Below are 23,817 nucleotides of genomic sequence, written 5' to 3'. Positions count from 1 at the left end.
TTCGGCATGTTTCCAGCTTTCCGGGAAGGTTGCGGAGTTGAGGGAGCAGTTGATGACGTCTCGGAGGTGCGGTGCAATAATGGAGTCTGCTTTGTTAAAGATGTGGTGAGGGCATGGGTCTGTGGGGGATCCTGAGTGGATAGAGTTCATCAGACGGATGGTGTCCTCAGTGGAGATTGGCTTCCAGTCATTGAGGATGTTCAGGGGGGGTGGGGGGTCCTGCAGGGGGTTGGGTGGGTTGGTCTTCGGGTCGGTTGTCGAAGCTGTTGTGGATGTCTGCAATTTTGTTGTGGAAGAATGAGGCTAGGGAGTCGCAGAGGGCTTGAGAGGGGGTGATGTCGTTGGAGTTGGCTGAGGGGTTGGTAAATTCCTTGACGATGTTGAATAATTCCTTGCTGTTGTGGGCGTTGTTATCTAGTCGGTCCTTGAAAGTGGCTTTCTTGGCATTCCGGATCAGTTGGTGGTGTATGGGGTGGCGTTTTTGAAGGCGTCCTTGGTGCTGGTGGTTGGGTCTTTTTTCCAGGCCTTCTCAAGGGAGCGACAGAGTTTCTTGGATTTCTTAAGATCATCGTTGAACCCGGAGGCCTTCTTGCTGCCTAGTTTGATTTGTCGTTTTTTCAGTGGTGCTAGGATGTCGGCGCTGTTGGATAGCCATTGGGTGAGGTTGGTGGCTGCTTGGTCTGGGTTTGAGGAGTGGGCTGGGGGGTTTTGAAGAAGCGATGAGGAGATCTGGTCGATGGTGATTTTGTTCCATTTTCTTTGCAGAGTAGGTTGAGGATGGTTGTTGGATGTGGGCTTGTTGTAGGTAAAGTGAACGCAGCTGTGGTCAGTCCAAAGGAGAGCTGTGGTGTGGCTGAAGGAGACATGTTTGCTGGAGGTGAAGATAGGGTCGAGTGTGTGACCTGCGATGTGGGTGGGGGTAGTGACAAGTTGTTTAAGTCCGAGGTTGGCGAGGTTGTCCAAAAGGGTGGTGGTGTTGCGGTCGTTGTTCTTTTCAAGGTGAAAGTTGAGGTCTCCCAAAAGGATGTAATCCTCGGAGGGGAGCGCGAGTGGAGTGATGAAGTCCGTGATGTCTTCACTAAATTGTGCGCGGGGTCCTGGTGGCCTGTAAAGGAGGGTGCCTCTGAGTGTGGTCTTGGGGTCGATGTGGATCTGGAAGTGAAGGTGTTCAGAGTTGGCGAGATTGACGTCTGAGCTGGTTGAGATACGGAGGGATTTCTTATGGACGATAGCGATGCCTCCTCCTGTGTGGCCTGAACGGTCCTTGCGAGTGATCTTATAGCCTTCCGGGATGGCAATGGTGATGTCTGGGGCTGATGTGGCGTTCATCCATGTTTCTGTTAGGAAGGCGACGTCCGGAGAGATGGTGTCTAGTAGATTCCAGAGGTCAATGGCGTGTCTGTGGATCGAGCGGGTGTTGAGCAGGATGCATTGTAGGTGGTTGGGGTCGGATATCTGTTGTGTGTTCGTAGATGAGGAGTTGTTCTTGGTGCCGTCGAACTTGCAGGAGTTGCAGGAAAAGGGTCCATGGGTGTGTCCAGGGGCGGTTTGGACGCAGTTGGGGGAACAGCCGGGGTTAAGGGCTAGGAGGGTGGTGGCATCGTAAGTAATGCGGGAGGGGTGGACATTACGAGGACCAGTGGCTCTGGCGCTGGGAGCGGTCCAGGCGCGGACGGGCGTAGACGGGCTTACCTTTGGCGCACCTTCGGCGCGAATGGGGCGCGATCGCTGCGCGTGAACGCTGCGCGCAAATGCGTCTGTCATTAATGGATGGTGGAGTGGGAGGGGCGAGGGAGGGGCAGCAGGGAGGCGGGTGCGTGCTGAGGAGCCTCGCTACGAGGCACAACAAACAAAATGGCCGGGAGTTAGTAAACAAATGTTTCAACAGGCGTCCAGTCAAAGCAGTCTCTGGTATAGCCAAACACTAAGCATAAGCGAGCGCCCAAACAATGAAGGCAATCAACAAAGCAGATGAGCAAATGCGAGCGCGCACACAATTAAAGCATTCAGCTGTTCAAATGGGCAAAAACGAGCGCACAGTAATAATTAGAAAATCGGCTTTGCAAATGAGTTAGGAGCGAGCGCGCAATCAAAGGATCATTAAATAAGGTAAATGCGAGGCAGAAACTCAAATACCAGGCAGCCAGGGCGAGCGCTGTGATTTGTGTTCTGGGAGCGTGAGGGAGCGACCTCTTCTCACGAGGATAGGGAGGTCACAGGTCTGTGGACAGCGTGAGAGCCTGAAGGCAGTTCGTGGGAGGGAGGGGCAGCAGGGAGGCGGGTGCGTGCTGGGGAGCCTCGCTACAAGGCACAACAAACAAAATGGCCGGGAGTTAGTAAACAAATGTTTCAACAGGCGTCCAGTCAAAGCAGTCTCTGGTATAGCCAAACACTAAGCATAAGCGAGCGCCCAAACAATGAAGGCAATCAACAAAGCAGATGAGCAAATGCGAGCGCGCACACAATTAAAGCATTCAGCTGTTCAAATGGGCAAAAACGAGCGCACAGTAATAATTAGAAAATCGGCTATGCAAATGAGTTAGGAGCGAGCGCGCAATCAAAGGATCATTAAATAAGGTAAATGCGAGGCAGAAACTCAAATACCAGGCAGCCAGGGCGAGCGCTGTGATTTGTGTTCTGGGAGCGTGAGGGAGCGACCTCTTCTCACGATGATGGATTCAACCCAGATATGTGACTGGGGGTGAGTATCTGAAATGTTTGAGAGCTCCATCCATCATCTCCTAGTGTTTACTTTGTGTCCGTTGCTGTGTCAGTGACGGGCCACAACAGAACCACACCTGCACCTTTATTCAAAAAGAGTCCACAGTTTTGCACAAAATATCTACCCAAGTGGAGTACTTTCTACTGGTTAATTAATAAGTGCTCCCTCCTTGGGTAAATGTCTAGTACGTATTCTACACTACAGATTAGTAATAAAGCACAAGGAAATGTTACCAGTTGCCTTGTGTCCATTTTGGCAATGTGATTGTTCCTTGTGCGTCTTTATCCAGAAATTTGTGATAAAACTGTCTAAGTTACAGACGTGGAGGTGTCACCTGTGAGTAATTTATGCATGTGCGAATGAGAGCCAGGGGTCAACACCCAAGTTCATAAGCAAGCTCGCAGGCACTACACCATGAAATGCACCCCCTCGCTTGGTTGGACATCTACACCTCCGGCTCAAGGGCTGGTTAACCTGGTGCTCAAGGCATGGGTGGTGTACACATATTTCACACAGGCAGCTGTAGGAAGGGAAGACGTGAAGGAAAATCATTTGGGATGAGGAGATAAAAAGGTCAATTAAACGAATTTTAAAACTGATTCCCTGTCCTGTACGCGTCAGACATGACAAGATTCAAAGGCACTGCTGGAGGTCAAGGAAGAGACATGTGCCAGGATTTCAGTTTGTCCCAAAAATAAGGCTGGGGAATATGCTCCCCCCTTCCAATGACTCCAGGGCCCCCCTGGGGGTCGTGGCCCACAGATTGAAGACCTCTGGGTTACAGGGACGTTATAGTTAGGTTCAGATTTTACACACACAAAACCATAGTAATTCAGCAGTTATAGATTCAGTCATCTCAGGTAACTATAACTCATGCCCTAAGGTAACTATACATTGCATCCCACCATGAATATCTTTCCGATCAATAATTTCACTGCAAATGTTAAAGTGATGTTATCAAGGATGTCATAGAAGATGTCATGGGTAATGTAATATGTAGGTAATCAGCAGTGCATGACAAGGGTGCGAGCTATAGTTACTTGAGATAACCATAATTATATGTTGAATTTCTATGGTTTTGTGTGTGTAAAATCTGAACCTAACTGTAACGTGCCCTGAACTTTTCATTTTTTTAGTGAATTTCAAAGGTTTTTAAATTTTATTTCCTAACTATAATGTCCCTGTAACCTTTGTTCTCTTCAATGAATCTCTACAGTTTTTTAATGCTATTTCCTACCTAGAACATCCCTGTAACCTGGGTGTGTGAGTGGTTGTGTGAGTGCATTAAGTGGATGTGTGAGTGTGTGGTGGGTGTGTGAGTGTGGCATATGTAACTGGCTGTGTGGGTCTGTGAGTGGATGTGGGTGTCAGAGTGGCTGTGTGGGTCTGTGAGTGGGTGTGTGAGTGGCTGTATGGGTGTGTGAGTGGGTGTGTGAGTGCGAGTGTAGGTGTGTGGTTCTATGAGTGGATTCATGTGTTTTTTTAATCTTGATCTGGATCCATGAATCTATCCGAATCCATCTCAATACAGGAGGATTCGGGTGGAACTGTAGATATTATGCACTAAAAACAAAACATTTTGGACAATATCTTGCTCATGAGGGATCCCTCACAGGCCCTTCAATCAGTCCCATACTGTCAGGGTACCTCTACCCTGATCCCTTCTATCACTTTTGAATTTCATTTTCCCCACTGTGAACCAAGTCTCACTGAACAAAATGCTGCAACTTTCCCCTCAGGTTGTGGCCAGTGAATCAAGGCATTGATGTTGGCATGTGGATCTGCGAATCAACCTGAATAAGCAGAGCATCCACGTCTCTAGATATACATAAATCTTTTTACTTTAATAATTCCAAAAGTACTGAGCAGATTTACACCAAATTATGAAAAGCACTCTTTCTGGACAAAGACTTAACTTTCTGCCAAATTTGGTGTAATTCCTTTCAGCGGTTCGGGCTGTAGTTGTATATAAAATCCCTATGGGAAATTGCATGGAAAAAATGTGTTTTTTGCCCCACCTTTTTCTCGGCCTCGGCTTGACAGTTCACCATGAAACTTTATGGACAGCAGCTGAAGTGACTGTGAAACAACTTTTGAAATTTGGTGAAGATTCATCAAATGGCGCAAAAGTTGTTAGCAGAACAAAATATGCTTTTCCTGTGGAAAGTAGGACCTAACTACCTGCTGCTAACTACTAGTTGGTAATATATATACAAGCTCATTTTAATTAGAGCTACCGGGTGGGCCAGGTCTCGGGACATTTATAAAAAAAAAGAGTGGGGTGTACAGGGCCCCCCTCCTAAGGCTCTGAAGCACAGTAAATATTGGAGGGGGACCTCACGAACCCCCGTCCATGGGCTCTTTAGAGCTCCTGGACCCATCACCTCCCCGGGGCTGCAAAAATAATACATGAGGGGGTGGGCATGAGGGGCCCCTCCCAGGCCATATACAGCCCCGGAGACCACCACCTCCCCTGGCCAGCCCGTGAAAAGAGGAGGGGGCAATGCAACCCTGCTCCAAGAGCCAATAATGGCCCTGGGAACTGCCACCCACCAGGGCTAACAACTGCCATGTCCCAGGGTACCCACCCCCAGGACTTAGCTGTTTGCTTATGCTTGGCAAAGCAAACACTCCAGCAAGCAGGAACTGTCAAAGTGCTCCCACCCACTGGAAGCAAAGGTTTAATCTCTCTCCCTGCTTACAGACACGTGGGCAGGGAAAGAGATGTGTTGCTCCTGCACTCTGGGAGCTAACTGCTCCCCACATGCAGCAACAATGCCGGCTCCTGCAGGAGATGGGGAGCAGGCTAAGATTATGGGGGCCTGGAAACTCCCTCTTCAGCCCTGGAAAAGGTCGGAAAGGCAGGATTAAGGTGAGAAATGAGCAGAAAGAGGCAGAATAAAGGTCAGAAATTAACAATAAGAGGCAAAATAAAGCTCAGCAACGGGTGGAAAGGCAAAATAAAGGTGAGAAACAAGCAGAAAGAAGCAGAATATAGGTCAGCAACAGAATAAAGTGGCAAAAAAGGCGTGAAACTAGCAGACAGAGGCAAAATAAGGTGAGAAAAGAGGAGGAAGGAGGCAGTACAGAGGTCAGAAACGAGCAGAAAGAGGAAGAATGAAGGTATGAAACAAGCACAATGAGGCAGAATAAAGGTCAGCAATGAGCAGAAAGAGCCAAGATAAATGTGAGAAACAAGCAGAAAAAGGCAGAACTTTGATAGAACTTTCGATGGACCTTTGACGATGCCCCCTGGGCGGATACTAAAACTGTTTGTACTAACCTCGGTGCACGAGCAACCTTGGCTGATGCCCTGTGGAGCTGTCATGCAGCTATAGAGGAGTCTGGCCCTGGTTTCACCCCCTCGGCCGTCACCTACCCAGCCGGTCATCTGACATTGTTTTCCTCCTTTCCCCGTTGTGTTTCCTTCCCTCCCCCTCCTCCTCCCTTCATGATTCATTGATTTAATTGATGTAACTATGTAACCTGTAGCTCTGGTCGGACACCAATACTGTTTGTACTTACCTCGTAGAACACAAGCAACCTTGGCCGATGCCCGGTGGAGCTGTCACATGCAGCTATAGAGGAGTCTGGCCCTGGTTTCACCCCCTCGGCCGTCACCTACCCAGCCGGTCAACTGACATTGTTTTTCCTTGTTTCCCCGTTGTTTCCTTCCACCCCACTCTGTGATTCTTTGATTTAATTGATGTAACTATGTAACCTGTAACTTACTGAGCCTCATGTAGAGCGCTTTGATACCTCCGGGTCTAGCCAGCGCTATATAAAACTTTTCAAACTTTTCAAATGAAGGTCAGAAACAAACAAAAAGGAAAAATATACATCAGCAATGAGTAGAAAGAGGCAAAATAAAGGTGAGAAACTAGCAGAAAGAGGTAGAATAGAGATCCGAAATGAGCAGAAAGAGGCAGAATAAAGGTCAGCAACGAGCAGAAGAGAGGCAAAGTAAAGGTGAGAAACAAGCAGCAAGAGACAGAAAAAATGCCAGAAAGAGGCAGAATAAAGGTCCGAAACAAGCATAAAAAGGCAAAAAAGGTCAGGCGAGAGCAGAAAGAGGCAAAATAAGGGGCAGAATGAGCAGAAAGCTGCAAAATAGAGGGCAAGAGTGAGGAAAAAAGAAGCTGAAAAATGAGCAGAGAGCAATCGGAGGAGGCACAAAACGAAGGCAGCAGAGGTTAGCGGACTGCAGATAAGCTGGACAGAAGGACCATCACAGGGGGAGCTGGCAAAAGGACCTGCTCCCATGTTCCCTCTACTATTTTTGCCATGCACCCACTGACAGACCCACTCATACACACACACCCAATCACAGACTCATTCTGAGACTCATGCACCTACTGAGATACACTCAGACACTCCTGCAACCACTCACAGATCCATTCAAGCACTCATTCACTCACTCACAGACCCACTGAGACTCACACACACACACTCACATACCCACTCTGAGACTCACAAACACACTCACAGGCCCAATCAGACACTCATGCAACCATGCACAGATCCACTCAGATACTCATGTGCCCACTCACAAACCCACTTAGAGACTCTTGCATGCTCTAACAGATCCATTCAGACACTCATCCACCCACTAACAGACCCACTCAGACACTCATGTTCCCATGCATGTGGAGAAGTGTGGCTCACTGGTTAGAGCAGGCAGACCCTGAAGCAGAGGTCAGACCCGGGACCAGGGTTCGATTCCCGACGCGGCAGGGTCTTGAGCTCAAATGTCCATGGACTCGATAATTCTCGCTTCGGTGCCTGACCTAATCATGGGTTCACACTCTGCAACTCTGGGCATTAAGCTTGCTTAATCTCCACAACGGCCCCCCCGCGGCGGGATACCTGGCTTTCACCTTGGGGATGCCCTGTAGGGGCTATCTCACAGGGAAAAGCCAGGACGGGTTCCCAAGGCAAGCACGGAGATACCCCTTCGGGGGTCGATTCAGGCGCTATATAAGAAACATAATAATATAATAATAATAATGCACAGAACCACTGAGAGACTTATGCACCCACTCACAGATCCTTTGATAGACTTATGTACCCACTGACTGACCCACTCCGACACTCACTCACCCACTCACAGGCCCACTCAGACTCACATAACTACTCACAGACCCATTCAGACACTCACCCACTCATAGACTCCTCCATCCATTCATAGACCTTCAAAGACACTAATGCACCCACTCATAGACCCAATCAGATTCTCACAGACCAACTCACAGGCCCACTCAGATACACATGCACCTACTTACAGACCAACTCAGACACTCACACATCTAGTCACAGACCCACTCAGACACTCATGCACCCACTCACAGACCCAGTCAGACACTCACGCACCGACACACAGTTCCACAGAGGCATTCCTACACCCACTTACACAGTCATGTGAACACCCATACAGCCACTCGCATACCCACTCAGCGACCTATATAGCCACTCACACACCCACTCACCTACCTATATAGCCATTCACACACCCCCGCTCAAAGGTTGCAGGTTACAGTTAGGAAATACAATTAAAAAAACATTGAAATTCACTGAAAAAAGCTAACTACATTTATAGGGATGTTATAGGTAGGATATATAATTTAAAATAACATAGAAATTCACACAAAAAACAAAGGTTACAGTGATGTTACAGTGATGTCATAATTAGGAAATAGAATTTAAAAAAACCTTAGAAATTTCCTGAAAAAAACAAAGGTTACAGGGATGTTATAGTTAAGCTCAGATTTCACTTGTACAAAACCAGTAAATTCAACAGCTATGGTTACCTGAGCTAACTATAACTTACGCTCGCAATGCACTGCTTATGACCTCACATATTACATCACTCATGACATGGTCAGTGATATCACTCATGACATCCTTGATGACATCTCAAAATATATCAAAAATATTGACGACCACTGCCTTATAGGGATGTGGTCATGTGGGCCCCAGGACAGGCTACAAAAATTCAGATCAATTTTACTCAGTTGTGGAGTCCAGTACAGAGCTGTTCTGGCTGTCCTTGGTGCTGAGCGGGAACCACGGGTGGTGCTGGTTTTACTGCTTGTATAGTGCTGCAAGAAACAAAATGCAAAAACACAGCACGGTGATAGCTGCTGATTTTGGATGATGGTTGTACGATGTTCTCTGAAGCTACAGTGTTAAGTGCAGGCTTCGATAACCAGATAGGTGTCCAACAAGCCTTGAGAGTTGTAAGCACAATGAAACGCTTTGGGAACTTCACTGGGTCCGGGGAAGTAACGTAGCAGCCTGAGACTTAAGGGCAGGTGAGACTACAACTCTTTATTATTGCATTTCTTATTGCATTTCTTATATAGCGCCTGAATCGACCCCCGAAGGGGTATCTCCGCGCTTGCCTTGGGAACCCGTCCTGGTTTTTCCCTGTGAGATAGCCCCTACAGGGCATCCCCAAGGTGAAAGCCAGGCATCCCGCCGCGGGGGGCCGTTGTGGAGATTAAGCAAGCTTAATGCCCAGAGTTGCATAGTGTGAACCCATGATTAGGTCAGGCACCGAAGCGAGAATTATCGAGTCCGTGGACATTTGAGCTCAACACCCTGCCGCGTCGGGAATCGAACCCTGGTCCCGGGTCTGACCTCTGCTTCAGGGTCTGCCTGCTCTAACCAGTGAGCCACACTTCTCCACTCTCACAATGCATTGAACCACCTTTATTTGGCAGATCTCTAGGAGGGCCCAACGGCCAGTGATTAATTACATCTGGAAAGCATTTTGGCCTGCAGTTTTCAGGGGGCTAGTGTCAGTAGTCCAGGGGATGACTGGTGGTGCTTCTGCTTCCACAAGGGTCCCTCTCTTTGAGAGTTTTGAGTTTTAGCCAAGGATGAGGTTCCTTCACTAAGTTCCAAGCCTGTTGCCTCAGGAACTTTTTCTAAATATCAAACGTGATTTATTTTAGTGGTACCATCATGGAGCTGCCAATCGTGAGGGTGTCCGGTTGGCAGCCCATGTTATCCTTTGGACCGCTAACACATATAGGGGCATATTAGCAACAACTTGTGAAAATTATCGCAAACCACGCTTAGCGCAATTTATTTTATCACCTCCTATCACTGGATTTTATCGCGGAGGTAACGCAGTATTAACAACGTTTATCTCCAAGGCGGTAAAAAATCCAGCGATAGCGGCGAATCCCATCTATAATGTGAGATTTCCAGCGATAAAAATCCTATCGCTTAGGAAAATCTCGCTAATAGGCAGGTGGGGACTTAGCCATAGAATCCACCTCCCATAGACTATTATGGCTAAGTCACGTTTTTATCAGGTGTAAAATCCTGGCGCTAATCACGGTTAGCGCACGTTTTTTTATCGCGTCGAGGGTATTGCTAATAGGTGATAGCTGTGTTAGCGAATGCTTTCAGTCGCTACCAGTTTGGGTACTCCCACTTTGCATTTCATTCGCGATAAATATCGCTGACATGCAAAGCGGGCCCAAACCGGTCGCAATCACCTTGAAGCTGTCACTAACTGCTGTTAGCGACTGCTTGGTAATTGAGTGATAAAAAAATTGCCGCTTTATCAGCAAAAAGTGCTGCTAAAGCGGCGATAACGCCCTTGCTAATATGCTCCATAGTTTTTTCCAATGGGTAACGCCACAATAGGGACATATAGGCTTGCACTTAAATGTCCACACCTTAAATTTAATGTATCCTGCCTCCTGGGCTGAGGAGGTCTTCCTTAGGGGTGCCTTATATGCATTAAATGCTGTGTATTTGACTGTGCCACACTTGGTGATGGCACAGTCGAGTTTGAGCAGTGTGCACTGCTTCTACTCTCTGCAATGGCAGGCCTGCTGTCAGTAGATTGTATGGGTCACCCAGCATGCACAAACTCATGCTGCAGCCCTGGGGACCCCTTTATCACCAATGCACTGGGTACCCCTCGTACCATGTACTAGGGACTTATAAAGGGCAAAACTATTGCCAATTTGGGAATACCAAGTCAGACATTACAGTTTTAGGAGTGATCACAAGCTGCAGACTCCAGTGCACTGTCAAAGTCATTGCCTTAAGCATTTGAGCAACAATTGGGGGAAGGGCCTACAAAAAGGGGCACTTTCCTAAAGTCCAGTGTATTCTTGTATCTCAATATTCTTAGCCACGATATTCAGTAGTACAATCCTGAAAAATTATTAAGATACTCTACTCAACAGGTGCGCCATACAAACCACTCAGAACACAATATGTGATTAGTCAACAGCCTTGATTGCCCCAGCTGCACCATTTAACCAGAATGCCACAAGTATCCCAGTTACACTGTTTACACTAACTGCCCCATTGACTACTATTACCCCTACTGACTCATTAACCGCAGTTTCCTCATCCTATGATTATAAGCCCAGCCGACATTGCAAGTAGAGACGTTGAGGCACAGATGCCATGTTGGTATTAAGTATATATTTCAAAGATGGCTTCTGTGATTAGTATGGCATCTTTGTCAGGTGGGGTAGGAAACTGGCAAAAGTAACTCCAGCTGTACAAATCACAGGAATCTAGATCCCTTGAGAATACATCACAAATCAAAATGGGGGTCATGAGATAAGTGGTTATGGGAGGAAGAGTGAAGCAGGATTTAAAGGAAGTCTGGCTTTGGCAATCTCCCTTTCTGCGACAAATTTGAGAATTGGAAAAACGAGCGCCAAGAGGCCAAGAAACGTAAAACCTATCAATAGAATTTCATTATCACAGGGGTGGAAAAAAGAGAGTGATTAAAGCAGCTAGAAAGAGTGGCCCCAGGGAAGACACAGAAGTCCTAAAACATGTCCTGATTGCCCTCTTTTCTCCTCCTAAGGGAATGAGACCGTCTTAGGAGAACCCAGAGGAGTGTGAGATTAGAGAGGATAAGTGGAAGACTTTTTTTTTGGTTGCCATCCAATCCTAAATCCTCGAAGAGATGTAGGCTAAAGAGACTATTCAAAGTTGATATACGAATGACTGATGCCACTTATACTGTAGACAATTTCCATTAAATCTACCTGATTTATGGTGCTGACTTTGGCAGCACACATTCATTTAAACATCTTCCAGATTTGCTTTTTTTTAGCTGTATTTTTATAGAATCTACATTGATTTGAGTTTATAAACTCTGCATATCAGTGAGTGACTTTTGCATTACATTGACAGCCTTCTCTTACTTTTTTCATTAATATTCCTTTACCTCCGGGTGCCACTCAAATGAACCTACCCAAGATATGCATTTCAAATAAAATAGTATGATGAACAGATGTAAATGAATGTGACGGTCTAAGAAATGACATTTTAAAAATCTGTATTTTCACATGGGTTTAGGAAATACTCTGCCTACCCTTCAAGGGAATCCCAGAAACCCTGACTTCACCCCATGCAGTTGAATAGCTGTACAAAAGTTGCCTTGTGACAATCCTTGATTTTTAGGTCTCGGCTAGAAGCGAGCGAAGCTCGCTCTCGCCAGAGACCTTATTGTTAGCGGCTCAGCTTCCCAGGAGGACAGCACTGGCCGCGCGCGCCGATTTGTTAAGGCCACGCGCACGAGAACGCGCTCGCGGCCAGGTGCTGTCCTCCTCGAAAGCTGCCTCCCTTCCCCGTGCAGGGCCGGCCGCCGCGCTGCCTGCGGCGACCCGGAAGCATTGCCGGCCAAACCGGAAGTAGGTGCTGTCCTGCACGGGTCCTCCGCCTCCTTACATTTGAAGGGCGACTTTGGGTGAGGGGGACCGCGGAGGATTTCGAAGCGGCTAGCGGCTGCCTCCTGAGACCACCGCCGGCCATACCCCAGGTACGGTGCGCGTCGCTGTCCTTCTGTCCGGCTCCCCTCTCCCCAAAAGTCCTGTAGCAGTTGATAGGGGTGGGGGTTCTTTTTCCGGGTACAGTGCCCCCGCCTGCCCAGTGCCCAAGGCACAGGTGCGTAGGCAGGTAGGCATTGTGCTGAGTATATTAGTGGCTAATGGACCATTCAAGCGCAATAGCCTGGGCCGGCAAGTAGCCGCGGTTAACAATGCATAGATGTTAAAGACAATTTATGGAGGTGGTTTGGGGTTTATTCTCCCAGAGAGAGGATGTTTACGAAAGGTGCTGGCATTTCATATCACTTTGAACCAGTGCAACTGTGTAAAACTAGGCTTTGCATTGCATTTGTTCGTGGTTGGTGGTGAAATATTTATTAGGTAAGGTCTCTCAAGTTTTTTTTCCTGACACATAGTTGCGAACTGGGGTTTTACGGTGCATTGCCAGCAACAGGATTCTCAAATAATTTTATCTGCAGCTCCGTGAGTCTCCAAAGAAGAACTTATCATTTTCTTTAAATACACTATTTGAAGGTCGCCAAATGCTTTAGAATGTGCAGAAGCGCTGTGTGTGGTGGTTGTACTTGTTGCTGCTGACAGGAGGTGGCTGACTGATTTTAGAATTATGTAAATTGGACATCTGAGATGTAACAGAGAACCTGCTCATTTACAGAACAATGCTCATCGCCTGGACTGGAGGATGAATAACGTCATTAAGTAAGGATTTAGTGCAGTGAGATCGGTAAAGTTATGGACCAGGCTCCTGACATATGAGGGGCTAGCGGAGTCAGTCAGTGTATTGAATATCAAAGTACACTGCTCACATCTGGTTCTACCCTAGGTACAGTCCTATGTGGGAGAGATTGGTTGAGGTGCATGAGTTTCAAAATCATGCTCCAAATAGGGCTCGGCTTATCTCATGGCGCATACATGTGGAAGGTTGCGGTGTGTGTGAGAGGAGATGCAGCCATGCATTTACGCTTGCCGTTTGTTTGAGTATCGGGTCAGTAGCTTGTGTTATCAGAGGTGGGGAGAAGCAAGTCCGAAGTGCTTTTCGGAATTGGGGGTGATTGTCAATCTTCTTATTCGAGCAGTGAATTGAATTCCACACTTTAGCTTCTTAGACAGAAAGGAGTTCCCCCGAGTTGGAGCCTTACTGAGTGGAGGTACCATCAATAATGGGTTAAGCCTGGAGTGCAGGGATCTTGTTAAGCAATATGTGTGGAGTTTTTAGGTCTCGGCTAGATGCAGAGTAGTGCGTGCAGAGTAGTGCGTGCAGAGTAGTGCGTGCAGAGTAGTGAGTGCAGAGTAGTGAGTGCAGAGTAGTGAGTGCAGAGTAGTGAGTAGTGAGTGCAGAGTAGTGAGTGCAGAGTAGTGAGTAGTGAGTGCCGAGTAGTGAGTGCAGAGTAGTGAGTGCAGAGTAGTGAGTAGTGAGTAGTGAGTGCAGAGTAGTGAGTAGTGAGTGCAGAGTGCAGAGTAGTGAGTGCAGAGTAGTGAGTGCAGAGTAGTGAGTGCAGAGTAGTGAGTGCAGAGTAGTGAGTGCAGAGTAGTGAGTGCAGAGTGAGTGTGCAGAATGCAGAGTAGTGAGTAGTGAGTGCAGAGTATGAGTAGTGAGTGCAGAGTAGTGAGTAGTGAGTGCAGAGTAGTGAGTAGTGAGTGCAGAGTAGTGAGTAGTGAGTGCAGAGTAGTGAGTAGTGAGTAGTGCGTGCAGAGTAGTGCGTGCAGAGTGAGTGTGCAGAATGCAGAGTAGTGAGTGCAGAGTAGTGAGTGCAGAGTAGTGAGTGCAGAGTAGTGAGTGCAGAGTAGTACGTGCAGAGTAGTGCGTGCAGAGTAGTGAGTGCAGAGTAGTGAGTGCAGAGTAGTGAGTGCAGAGTAGTGAGTGCAGAGTGAGTGTGCAGAATGCAGAGTAGTGAGTAGTGAGTGCAGAGTAGTGAGTAGTGAGTAGTGAGTGCAGAGTAGTGAGTGCAGAGTAGTGAGTGCAGAGTAGTGAGTGCAGAGTAGTGAGTGCAGAGTGGTGAGTGCAGAGTGGTGAGTGCAGAGTGGTGAGTGCAGAGTGGTGAGTGCAGAGTAGTGAGTGCAGAGTAGTGAGTGCAGAGTAGTGAGTGCAGAGTAGTGAGTAGTGAGTGCAGAGTAGTGAGTAGTGAGTGCAGAGTAGTGAGTAGTGCGTGCAGAGTAGTGCGTGCAGAGTAGTGCGTGCAGAGTAGTGCGTGCAGAGTAGTGAGTGTGCAGAGTAGTGAGTGCAGAGTGAGTGTGCAGAATGCAGAGTAGTGAGTTCAGAGTAGTGAGTGCAGAGTAGTGAGTGCAGAGTAGTGAGTGCAGAGTAGTGAGTGCAGAGTAGTGAGTCCAGAGTAGTGAGTGTAGAGTAGTGAGTGCAGAGTAGTGAGTGCAGAGTAGTGAGTGCAGAGTAGTGAGTGTGCAGAGTAGTGAGTGTGCAGAGTAGTGAGTGTGCAGAGTAGTGAGTGTGCAGAGTAGTGAGTGTGCAGAGTAGTGAGTGTGCAGAGCAGTGAGTGCAGGTGCAGAGTGGTGTGTGCTGTTGAGTGCAGAGTGCTGTGTATTGGCAATGTAAATGACAATGCCATTTATTTATGATTTAAAGAAAAAAAAAGAAATGTCATGAGCAATGCCAATAGCTCTACCTTTAATGATGCCGAGACCATTGCATTGTAAATGCTTGTTTATATATGTTGTGTTATCAGCAGGTGTATAGTACCTTTTAAGATAAGCATGACACTGGATTGCTTTCTTAATCTAAGTACAATTTTCATAGGGTTCAAGAGTTTTTCATCCTTCAGGAGCATGTGAGTATTATGTATAGTTGTGTATGGTTAGTAAAGCTTTGTAAGGTATATGGTTTCGTAAACGGTTTTTGTTCGCTATTGGAGAGGGAAATTAGTTTGGTCTTGTTACAGATATCTTCAGGGTTGTATGAATATGGATGGGTAGCACCTACACAAAAACCCACATTAGAAGAGGATCATACATTCTGATCGGCGGAGTATTCAGGACTTATGCGGCCAATCCGAATTACAAGTTTTTGTTTTTCACATGGACTATTTGGATTCCGAAAGCATCCAAAAGTTGTGTCTGAAAGACCATGGATAAAACAAGCGGCATCGGCACAGAAAGATCAATTTCCTAAAGTTACTGCGTCAAAAACATGTAAATCCTGTTTTTTCCTCACCTCGGGTATTATTGGAACTCCCAGCAATGGTAGTTCCAGGGCGGGTAAAAAACATAAAGAAAATAAATTGGCGGGCAATTTGTAATTGAACCTATATTGTGCTATTTTATAGTATCTTAAAATATCAGTGTTACTACTGTCCAACTCAATGGCAAGCAGGCCATCTCCTTCAGAAGACTAGCAGACAAAGATTGTCTAGCTGCTGACTTGTGACTGAGATGTGCGAAACTGAAGGGAGGAGGTGAAATGATTGGCTAGACGCTATGGCCATGTGTCAACAACACTCAGCTACAGGCATAGACATTTCAGTGGTTTTAAAATCACATTTAGACCTCAGAGCTTATTCTCCAGAGAAGATGTGGATGAAGGAAGCAATACTCGCAATTTCAGTGCTGTTCAGATGTAAAGAACTTTGGGGCAAAGTGTCATGTTTCTTCCATTGGGTATGCGGTGTGGAGTTATATCAGACCTCATAACTCCAAAGCAGGTGACGGTGACAGATCTAGCCCAGAGTGAGTTCTGCAACTTCAAACTGGCTTTTAAGTCCATCACAGTGAGGGTTCTTCACCACAGGGGTAATTCTACTAACCAGATTAAGTGATGACAGAGCAGAGGGTAACTACCCCTGATCATAGCAATCCCCAGGGCCGGCTTTAGAGCAGTGCGACCGGTGTGGACACACTGGGTGCGAACCTGTGGAGGGGCCGCTGACCTCAGAGTGGGGGGGGGGCGCTGTGTTTAGCAATAACTTATGATTAGAGTGATAAGGGGCACTTTTGCTTGATGGTAGTGAGAGAATTCGGGAAAGCGGTCATGAGTTGTGGGGGGGGCGCCAAAAATGATTGTCACATCGGGCACCACCGGCCCTAAAGCCGGCCCTGGCAACCCCACCATGCCATGGACCTGGTCAGGCAAAATGAGCAATAGCCCTGACCTGCCTGAAGAAAGGCAACCCTACTCATTGTGGGGCATATTACCAACAACTAGCGATAAATATCGCTATGTTGCTTTAGCGGCGATATTTTTATCGCCGAGCTGCGACGATTTTTATTGTTTAGGAGCCTTGCTATTATCAAGGTTTATCTCCTAAGCGATAAAAATCAGCCGAAATGCATGAATATCGCTGTAAAGTCAGGCGCTCCTGCATGAAATGGCTGGCGGTCAAGGAACTCGTAATATGCTGAGCCGGACTGCACCAGCCCCTCTCAGCATATTGCATTGTGACGCAGCTCTGCCACTGACAGGGAACGGAGGTTCCCTGGTGCGGCCGGTGGTCCTCTGCCACTCCAACTACATGTAGTCGTGATACGGTGAATGGGCCACCGCGAGTGCGGCGAATTTACGACTGCGGCACTCTTAATCAGGCTCAATGTTCCTGATGGTAACAGATGTTTCATATTCTTAGGTTTGTGTACATAACAGTAGAAGTATCCTATTTCCTTCGCAAATTCTTGACTCAAAGATGTTATTTAATTTGATCTACAATTCTCATTTAAGTGAATTGAGCAGCTACAAGTAAGTGCCTAATATAGCTTCATTGACTTGATCCGCAGGTATTGACACAAGATGGTCGACCACTATAAGACCCGACCTGGCAGCGCGTGACGATGTTGGAAGAGGAAGTCCAGCAAGAAGCAGTAAGAAGAAGTATGTGAAATGGAGCCATGAAACTGCCTGCCACACCTCTTACACTGAACAACTTGACCAGGCACCCATGCACATGAAGAGGTACAAACTATTTCTTTAACGTTTCTGACAGTGTCTTCATCTTGTTCCGAAAGGAGAGAGAAACTGAGATCTGAAGGTTTTTGCTAGATAGAGTTCAAATATCTTGTGTTGAACTTAACCTTCCTGGAGGTTGTAATAATTATTTATACTGATTGTTGATTAAACCTTCTATTCTGGTTGCCCCATCCCAATAGTGTGCTGCTTTAATTTAACTTTTGACTGCTGTACTTTCCACGTAGATATATTAGAAGTCAATCAGATGTTTTTTGTTAGGATCAGCACGCTTAGATAAAAATAAAACAGTGACACAGAAATGGAATGGTATCACAAACATATATTACAGAAATGGAATGGTATCACAAACATATATTACAGAAATGGGATGGTATAACAAACATGTATTCTATTAATTACTGGCTTTTTCCAGGAGCGTAATACAGGCCCACGCATTCTCCGCAGTGCGGGGAGGGCCCTCGCACTCAAGGGGACCCCTCAGCACTGCACTTCAGCCTGAGAGCTCCTAATAGAGTCCGGAGGGGGCCCCTCGTTTCTACAGAGCCAAATGAAACATTAACCAAATCGCTGCGGCGGCTATTCCGCCGCAGCGCTAAGGGGGCGGGGAGGCCGCGCGGCGGATGCATGCTGGTGACGGAACCGCTCCGTCACCAACCGCGGTTGAGCTGTGCTCATGACGGACCGGTTCCGTCATGGCCCTGCCCGCTCAATAGAACGCGCCGCGCAGGCGCGAAATCAGCGCCGCGCAGGCGCGGAGGCCGGGCCATGACTGAACCGCTCCGTCATCAGCACAGCGCCACCGCGGCTAATGACGGAGTGGTTCTGTCATCAGCATGGATAGGGTTAAACAATAGGGAATTATTTTATATACTATGCAACAGAATAGCATTATGTGGTGCAGTTAGATTTCACTTGATATAACAGAGCTTCGTACCAATTTCTTCTGTAGGGTTGTCCGGTTCTAGGAGTGAATATGTGCATAACTTTTATAATATTAAAAGTACTCTAAGGGCGCAGTGGGTTTGCATCTAATTTAGCACGCTGACACAAACGGGGGCCAAAGATGTATCTGTGTATTTTTTATCCATTGTCTAATACTCAATGAAAGACTTTGTGTGTGGACATACATTTAGCTCTAATGCAATTAAAAGTGAGGGTTTTCTGATTTTCTTGGGGGCATGGCTCCCTCTAAAAGACGTAATGGCTTTGCCAGTGCATTGTAATACAGGAGCACTGTCAACAAGGACCTAAAGGGATGCACCAATGGCACACAGATAGTTCACCAGCGAAAATTCTTTGAGGGGACCTCAAGAGTCACAGTGACACTCCAGTGACACTCCCCCCATGCCCCCCCCCCCGGGAGTGACTGCCATAGAGAATACCCTCCCACACTGGGCTGTTGGTGCAATTCCACAGACATGGACAGAGTTACAGTGATCGAACTGTCAGTATCCGTATACAGCCCGGATCCGAGGTTGCCATAAAGACCCTCTCAAAATCCAGGCACCTTGTCGACAGAAACACGGAGCAGCAAGTAATCCAGTTTCAATGTTTACTTACCGAAAATAGTTTTCGTAATTTTTCTCACGCTTCTGTTTTCAGTGTTGGAAGTTTGGTGTTGCTGTGGTCTCTGCAGCAGTAAAGGTCTGGACAAATCCTATTTGTTTACATTTAAAGACATTCAGGGGCATATTATCAAGGGGGTTTATCTCTGCTTTTTTGGCTTTAAAAGCCAAGAAAGCAGAGATAAAATTATCTCCCTATTACCTAGCTGTCGCTAACACCAGTTAGCGACAGCTAGTAGGAGATAGCGACTATCTTGGGCCCCACTTTGCATGTCAGTGAAATTTATCACTAATGACATGCAAAGTGGGTGTGCCAAGATGTTAGCGACTGGAAACAGTCGCTAACATCGCTATCTCCTATTACCAACTTTTGGAGATATTCGCGCTAAGCGCAAATATCTCCAAAAGCTAACACCTGCCCTGAGCAGTTCTTAGCCATGTTATCCAATGGGAGGTGGATAACATGGCTAAGAGCATTAGCTCGATAATGCATGAATATCGCTGACTTTTCAGCGATATTCATGCATTTCGGCCGATTTTTATTGCTTAGGAGATAAACCTTGATAATAGCAAGGTTCCTAAGCGATAAAAATCGCCGTAGCACGGCGATAAAAATATTGCAGCTAAGCCAACATAGCGATAATTATCGCTAATTGTTGGTAATATGCCCCTCAATTCCTTATTTCAAAACACAAAGATTACGAGCTTCTCTAATACCTTCTCTATAATATGAGAGCTTCTGTAGTATTCTGCGTTGCTTAACAGTGTGATTAGCGAGCACGCTAACATTCATAAGTAAAAAGAATTACATTCAAGAAAAATTACAACACAGGAGGTATTTCTACTAGGAATAATTAAGTCAACTTTGGTGCAACCTATGGAGTTTGAGACTCTCACAAGGATAAAAAAAAACGTGGGCATATTTTACAATATTTGAGGCTGTGCAGGAAGCTGCCTTGCTGCACTGCGTGACAAGGAAAGGGCAGGAATGCGCCATATTTAACATAATACGGCATAATCCTGCCTTTTCCCTGTGCTGGCGCACTATGTGCTGCTTGTAACCGCGATGGATAGGTGCCTGCGTTGTAAGCAAGATTGTTTTTGTGCAGGAAGGGGCACCTTCCTGCACAAAAACAATCCCCTGTGGCATTTCCCTCTTTCTATGTGTGCTGCAGCGTACATTGAAAGAGGTAAAATCGAGTAGAAATAAAGATATTTCTCCTCGTTGTGCCTCCCCTGAGGATGCACAGCAGGTTTGGCACATTCCCAGGTCTACCATCAATGGTAAATCTGGGAATTAGTCAAAATCCATTGGTGTTGCCTGGGAACAATCATGCATCTCCCATGGAATGCCTCCCTGGGGGCAGAGTAACGCAACACAGCCATCTGCGCTGCGTTGCGTTACTCCAGGTTTATGACGCCACTCAGGGCCACACAAGGGGCCTTCCATGCCTTGATAAATCACACTTAAGCATTGCGTCACGCTTGACCCCATTGTGTGGTGCATAAGCAAAGCAACCCTTTGATAAAAATGGCTCATAGGCCGCTGCTGCAGAAGCATGCCAACTAATGCCCCAACACCGAATAAAGGGCTAGATGTTCAAAGCATTTTTGAGGTTGCAAACTCTCCAATTCGGGGTTTGTGACTGCAAATAATGCTTTTTGTATGGTTATTAAACTCATTCCAGGAGTCAGTCACTTTTTTCCAACTCCTAAAATGGGTTTAGAAATGGATATAGAATTTCTTTTTGGAAGGGGTGTGTTGTTGATATACTATCCTTATGTATTAAATAATTAGGATTGAAATAGCAGTCGTAAACCATTGAAAAGTTGCCAAACCTCAGATTGGGGTGATAACCCATTTGCAAAAGTGCCTTCCCGTTTGTGACAAATAAAAGAAGTTTGTTGAGGAATAGGTAGGGTCCACGTGAAATAGTGTGACTTACATCATGAATTATAATGAGGAATGTTGAATGGCAACTGGCTCCAAATCTGAATTTTCTGAAGCGATGCAGTTGCACACAGGTCAGTTTGGAAAATGATTTACTGGTCACAAAAATACTGGTCAGAAGTTGTGACCAGTATTTTGCAAGCAGTAAATAGTCCCTCTGGCACAATGAATGCAGCAGACCTAATGTGGCACTCTCCCCGTATTTTTACAACTGTCACAAATCTTTTCAAAACTTCCTGCGGTTTGATAAAAAAAAACTAGCACAAAACAGAATCAGTCTATGCAGTGATTAGCGTGCAGAAACAACAAAATATAAATTAGTAATGCATGCATCATCCAAAAGTCTTTGCCTCCTTTGTAAGCAGCCCCTGAATGAGGAACTACTCTTTTCCGTCAGATCGGCCTTCTGCTGGGTTTATAGCATTTTATTGAATGGGTTTTGCAAAGGACAGGGCAGTCCTGCTAAGTACCATGCATCAGGCATTAGACTAACGCATTTTAAAGTGGTGGTCTGCATCACTGCATTAAAATACCTTAATCACGCATTTTTAGTGCCTTATCCACCTGCGCTGTGAGAGTAAAGCAGAGAGAGACTGCAACCATCGAGCTGCGATTACAGCAGCGCGGCGCCGCGTGCTGTGCATTTGGTGCTGCAAGCTTGCTATTCATACTACCAGGGGCGGCCTTAGGCATGTGCAAGCTGTGCACCTGCACAGGGCCACCAAACCCCAGGGGCCACCACGCCAATATATATCCTTAATATAATAATCCTCTGAGGATGGATACATATTTGCGTTGCGTGGCAGCCCCTGGCAGGCATTTGGCGGCCTCCGGCTCAGTTCCACTTCTAAACACCCTGACTCCCCCCCCCCCCCTCTTCACTGGCCTCCGCGCTCTGTCCCGCCCGGACCCCCTCTTCTGGGGCCCCCTACCTACGCTCCCTGCCCAGGGCCGCCATGAGCCTAGAGGCGCCCCTGATACTACTAATGACCTCTCAGGTCTGCAAATTAAAATAATTTAATTTTAGCAGGCTTGAGAGAACTGCCACTCTGTCATCCTCTGGCTCGTACCATGGCTGTTAGCAGCTGAGATCTCACGCGGCTGTCTCGGTTTGCCACGCGGGCCGCAGCTCCCTGCTAGTAGGGACTACATGAATGATGTGGGGTGGTATGTGAGCTTGCCTGGCTGTTGATGTCTTTACTGGCACCTTAGGTATCGAAGCAGCTCTGCTGAGCAGACCCTTGCATTAGCAACGGTCTGCAGACATCCGGGTATGAATGGTGAGCCCACGCCTGAAGTCAGATAAATGGACTAAAGAGAGTGCACAGTAGCACTGGGATCGGGACGAGGTTGCACTCTTTCGCCAGGTACTTTGCATGCACCTTGCAGAGGCACATGAAGCAGTCTTGGCACAGGAGGCGAGAAGAAAGAGCCAGCATCCATCTGCAATAAGGTAAAGAGTACATATTGTAATGTTGGCGAGATCTGAAATACTTCACTGTCAGTGGAGTTTCGAGTGTCTGTGGGGTGCACAGCAGGAAGCACTATTTATAAATACTAATAAGGTGGCCTAAGTGCCGCCTCCGCTCTCCACCCGCACTATTTGAAGCTTGACTATACTGTACAGAGTGCATGTACCAATGGTTTTGCTGCCTCTCAGTGAGGACAGCAGGGCACAGGCAGGTCTTGGCTGCTTTAGACATGTACTTAGTATGTGTAGACAGTCCATTTTAACATGTGGGATTTTCAGGCCTACAAATGAGTTCAGATTTGAATATGAGTTTTTTTTATCCATACAACTAGTAATTTACTGTATGAAGATCAATCCGTGCTCCATATATACACGCAGGCGTACACACCCATGCTTACGCAAACACATGCACAGGAGGGAGGTGATCAGATGCAGGCTCTGTCACCCGCTGTCCAATTGCATCTGTTGAAACGGGTAGGCACTCACTTGCACAATTGTCAAATATTTCAATAAAGGAAGATCTCTGCTGCCCCTTTCAAGTCTTTGTTACACCAATATTACGAGTTATAGCTTACCTCCCAATAATCTGTCACAGCTACGACATAGAAATGTTACACATAAGTGCATTGTGAAACGGAAAATACTACATAACCAAGCTGAATGATCCCTTGACAGCCATGCAGCACTACCTCACCCCTGGCAATTTTGTAGGACCAGCCCCCATGGGGAGGGGGCTAGACGGGGTGCAAGTGTGAAGAATTGCTGCTTTTGGTACTGGGGGATGATATTGCAGCAACAGCCCCCACCGCTGTAAAACCAGACCACACCCTTCCAGCCTCCCGGGAAAATGCCCGGTGCCCTATGGCCAGTCTGGTGGTATACCAATGTCACCTCTGTCTTTGTTGTTATATGGAGTTATTAGTTTTATGGTACCTTACAGGTCAGGCTGTTTTCTGCTACCATTTTAACCCAAAATCGCAATGAAAATCTAATAGAGCTAACAGTCTCAGAGCTAGTATTCCACCCAACAAGTGTTTTTGTAAAATATGCACACATAAAATACCAAGCAATTACACATTTTATGCATTTGGGGCAATCAGACCCTCTTTTTGTGTTTTTACATAAGTAGATCAATTGTTTAAGAAAGTTAATGTTCCATTACGTCATATCTAAAACAAGCAGAAACGTTTCAGAAAAATAATTAGTTTAGTGAGCTCCATAAAATATTCTTAGTGCAATTATATTTTTTTTAGGTTTACGTTAATCAAGTTGGAGTTTCAGCTTCATGTTTTTTTTATGTGTGCTTCTGTAGTAATAGTCTGAAGCAGAAGAGTCCATCTTTTCGTACTCTTCTTTGGCCCGAGTATTC

General features: G+C 46.5%; 1 protein-coding gene across 1 annotated transcript in view; it reads left to right on the top strand.

Annotated features, from left to right (window-relative positions):
* GPRIN3 (GPRIN family member 3) overlaps positions 1–23,817 on the top strand; it is a 529,299-nt gene that overhangs the window by 311,442 nt on the left and 194,040 nt on the right. Inside the window, exon 2 of the mRNA XM_086961619.1 lies at positions 17,272–17,446. The gene's annotated coding sequence lies outside the window, so the exon portion shown is untranslated. The remainder of the gene's footprint in view (positions 1–17,271; positions 17,447–23,817) is intronic.

The sequence above is a fragment of the Lissotriton vulgaris genome, chromosome 3_1, assembly GCF_964263255.1.
Source record: "Lissotriton vulgaris chromosome 3_1, aLisVul1.2, whole genome shotgun sequence".
NCBI lineage: Eukaryota > Metazoa > Chordata > Amphibia > Caudata > Salamandridae > Lissotriton > Lissotriton vulgaris.
This window is presented reverse-complemented; position numbering and strand designations above follow the sequence as displayed.